The sequence below is a fragment of the Aphelocoma coerulescens genome, chromosome 4A (assembly GCF_041296385.1).
Source record: "Aphelocoma coerulescens isolate FSJ_1873_10779 chromosome 4A, UR_Acoe_1.0, whole genome shotgun sequence".
NCBI classification, from domain to species: domain Eukaryota; kingdom Metazoa; phylum Chordata; class Aves; order Passeriformes; family Corvidae; genus Aphelocoma; species Aphelocoma coerulescens.
In genome coordinates this window covers 17,884,785-17,888,645 of record NC_091018.1, presented here as the reverse complement: position 1 = coordinate 17,888,645, position 3,861 = coordinate 17,884,785, and positions in this window count along the sequence as shown.

Genomic DNA, 3,861 nt, shown 5'->3' with positions numbered 1-3,861 from the left:
GGTCCTGCAGTACAGCTCAGAAAAGATGCACTGAAATATTTTTGCAAATTTTTTTTGTTTTACTCACCAATTTTCAATATCTCTTTTTAAAAGCCCGTGAAACCCCCCCTCCCCCCATCAATGCACACACGTGTGCTCAGGCACACACATTGCCACGTGGTTCTCCCTTGGCTCATGAAGGCAGGAAGATGAGGAAGAACGCCCTGCATGGTCCCAGCATCCACTGGATGAGTGAGGTGGGGAAATGTCCCATAAATCATGTTACAGGGCAGCAAGAGTGCAAGGGGAGCAGTGACCCCTTTGGTGACAGTCCCAGTGTGTGCAAAAAGCATCCTTGTGACAGGTCTTGGTGACTGGGAAACAGAGGGAGGCAGTGGAGGCAGTGGAGATGGTGGAGGGATGGGCTTTTGGGGGTCTGTGACATGAATCCTCAGCAGAGGGCAGAAAGTGATTCCCCCACACCACCTACCTTGCTCCTGGGGAGGCAAAGACCAAGTGAAAAACATTTTCTTCAGCTTGTGCACCCACAGTTGGCTCCATGACTAGCCTGGGGCTCCTTTTCTTTGTGAGCAACAACTCACCTCACTTTTTCCAGCAAGTATTTTGGGGCAAAGCAAGTGGTGCGTCACATTTGGGGATGCCTCAGGGTGCTTTGCATCCTGCCCTGCTGCAATGAAGCAGAAGAGTACTCAATACTAGAGGGAAGGGAGTTTTCTGGGAGAGATACAGGAGATCTGGGCTGTGCTTCAGGCACCAGTGTCCCCTGCAGCATGGGTGTGACTTTATTCCAGTCATCCCACCCGGGAATCTCCTGGTGGTGTGAGACAGAATCACAGAATCACACAGAATGAACTAGGTTGGAAAAGACCTTTGAGATCATCAAGTCCAGTCCTGCCTGGAGCTCATCTGCCCATCCCCAAGGGCACTGTCCTCCTGTGCAAATGTGATGGGAAAGCCACAACAGGCTCCTGCCATGAAGACTCCCAGAGAAACATATTTTGCCAGGGCCAAGGACCCACACGCACACAGAAAGTGCTGGTTGTTTCCCTGAATTGTGCAGTTCTCAGAACAATAACGGACTGGAGCAGATAAAAATTACTCAGAATCATTTGAACCATGTCTAATCTCTTCTGGAACTTTGTGTGTGTGCGTGTGAGAGAGAGAATGAGTGATTCTTGACAGTTTCTCAGGAATGCTGAGTATCTCAGAAGCAGCAGCTGTGCAGAGGGCACTCTCCCTTCCCAGCACCAGGACAATGGCTGTGCCACACGGCGCAGATCTGGAGGACTGGGAAGGGCCCATTTCATCAGCACTTCCAAGCTACTGCACCCCAGCAGTGATGGAGCAAAGAGGGGCTGCAGCCCCATGCAGCTCTCAGATGGGCAAACTCCCAGACAGAGGGACCCCCAAGGAACAGCAGTGCAGCAGGGCTGATGCCATCAACACCCCTGAGTATCCAGAAAATCCATCCCTGATGGATCTACCCTAGCATCAGAGTAGAAATACTGACACGGAGGAGGTCCCAAAATTAAGCCTGCTTTCCTCTGCTGGGTTTCCCTGCAGTAAGTGGGTCAGTGGAGCATTTCTCCTTTCTCTCTTGTTCCTCACATGTCTGAATGAGTCAGGCAGCAGAAGCACTCGCTGGAAGCTCCCGTGGGCTGGTGAGCTCAGCCTGGCCATGGAGGCTGGAAGGTTATGGTGGTGCCAGGAGGGAGACAAAGCCTTTGAGATGGGGAATGGTGTTTCATGCCTGTGCCTCCAAAGCTGAGCAGGGCTGCTCACCACAAAGGCGCCTGGCAGGGAGCCCCAGGGGGGCTGTGGGCTGCTGAGGTGTTCCTGCTGGGTTCTGTCCTTGCACCCACCACCCCTGTACCACCCACTGCACCAGGCTGTGCCTGACCCCACAGCACGGGAGTCCCCAGCCCTGCAGCATCTTTGCTCAGGGCAGGGGAGACAAAACCAGGGATATGCGCTGCATGGGGATGGAAGCCTGCCATGTACCAGACCTGCAGGAGACCCCAGTGCCACCTGACCCTGGTGTTCAGATTGGATTTCTAGGGCCCAACTTGCCTCCAGCCATCCCCTTGGCAGCCACAATTTTTCCTTCCATGCCCAGGGAAGTGCTGTCCTACCACTTTGGTCTGAATGTGTACACACTGCTCCAGACAGTTCCCCCCAATCACGACAGCGCAGGAAACACATGGAATATTGCTGCAGTTCCAAACACATCCTGACCTACGTGCAAGTGGCAATGAGGTGCTGGGATGTTTACCAGTGGGATGTCGTGACCAGCACAGAGTGCTGCTGTTAGTTCCTAGAAGAGTGTTAGTTCCTAGAAGAGTGTTTGTTCCCCATCCGTCCCACGCTGCCTGCGCTCCTGCTCCCACTCACACACTGCTTTCCATTAACCCCAAAGGAGGGTCAAGTCTCCTCCATCACAATCTCTCCATGAGGATTTCTTGTCTAATTTTTTTTATTATTATTATTTTTTCGCTTGTTGTGTCTCACGTTTTCCATCCTTGCTACGCCCCTGGGCAGCTGCCACCCCCAGCTGGGAAGTACGTGGCTTTTGTTCTACAGGAGCTCAAGTGAGTAATGGCCCAGAAATCAGAGGTGTCATTATTTCAGGGGAAACAGTAAAATGTGTTCCTACCAGGCAGCATATCCAGGCTGCCCAAAACAGTTCTGGGGCAGAGGCACAGCAGACCACAGCTGGGTGAACGCAGTGCAGCACGACCCCCATGCTGCTCCTACCACACCTGAGCCCGCGTGCCAGGGTGCTCAGCTGCCCACAAAGCTGGCAGGTTTGGGGTCTTTTTAGCAAATGGCAAAAAGCACAGTTTCTGCCCAGTGACACCTCACGGCCAAGCAAGAGCTCCCGCGTCAGAGGAAGCAAACCACCATGGGCTTTAGGAAGTTCTTAGGATACCCTCGGAAGCCGTTTGTCCTTCCCTGGATGCCACTGGTGCAGTGCTGCTGCTGCTGCACACACCCGACCCGGGGGCTGAAGGGCCCCGAGGAGCCGCTCCGGGGCGGGCGATGCTGCTGCAGCAGCACAGGAGACCTTCCGGAGGGGAGCACCGAGGGCACCGGCGGGGAGCACCGAGGGCACCGGCGGGGAGCACCGAGGGCTCCGGCGGGGAGCACCGAGGGCTCCGGCGGGGAGCACCGAGGGCACCGGCGGGGCGCACCGAGGGCACCGGAGGGGAGCACCGAGGGCACCGGCGGGGCGCACCGAGGGCACCGGAGGGGAGCACCGAGGGCACCGGCGGGGAGCACCGAGGGCACCGGCGGGGCGCAGCCGGGCCCGGGCCGCGCTGCACCCACGCGCGCTCCCGCTCCTCCTTGCGCCCCTCTCCCTTCGGGCCTCTCTTCCTTCCCACCCCTCCCACCTCCCGCGTCTCTCCCCACCTGCCCGTCCCCGCCCCTCTGCTCGTGTCTGCCCATCTCTCCGGCCCCGTCCCCGCCCGTCTCTCCTGCAGTCCCTCTCCCCTCCGTTCCCTCTCCCCTCCGTTCCCTCTCCCCTCCGTTCTCTCTCCCCTCCGTTCTCTCTCCCCTCCGTTCCCTCTCCCCTCCGTTCCCTCTCTCCTGCATTCCCTCTCTCCTGCATTCCCTCTCCCCTCCGTTCCCTCTCTCCTGCAGTCCCTCTCCCCTCCATTCCCTCTCCCCTCCATTCCCTCTCCCCTCCGTTCCCTCTCTCCTGCAGTCCCTCTCCCCTACATTCCCTCTCCCCTCCGCTCCCTCTCTCCTCCGTTCCCTCTCCCCTCCGTTCCCTCTCTCCTGCAGTCCCTCTCCCCTCCATTCCCTCTCCCCTGCAGTCCCTCTCTCCTGCAGTCCCTCTCCCCTCCATTCCCTCTCCCC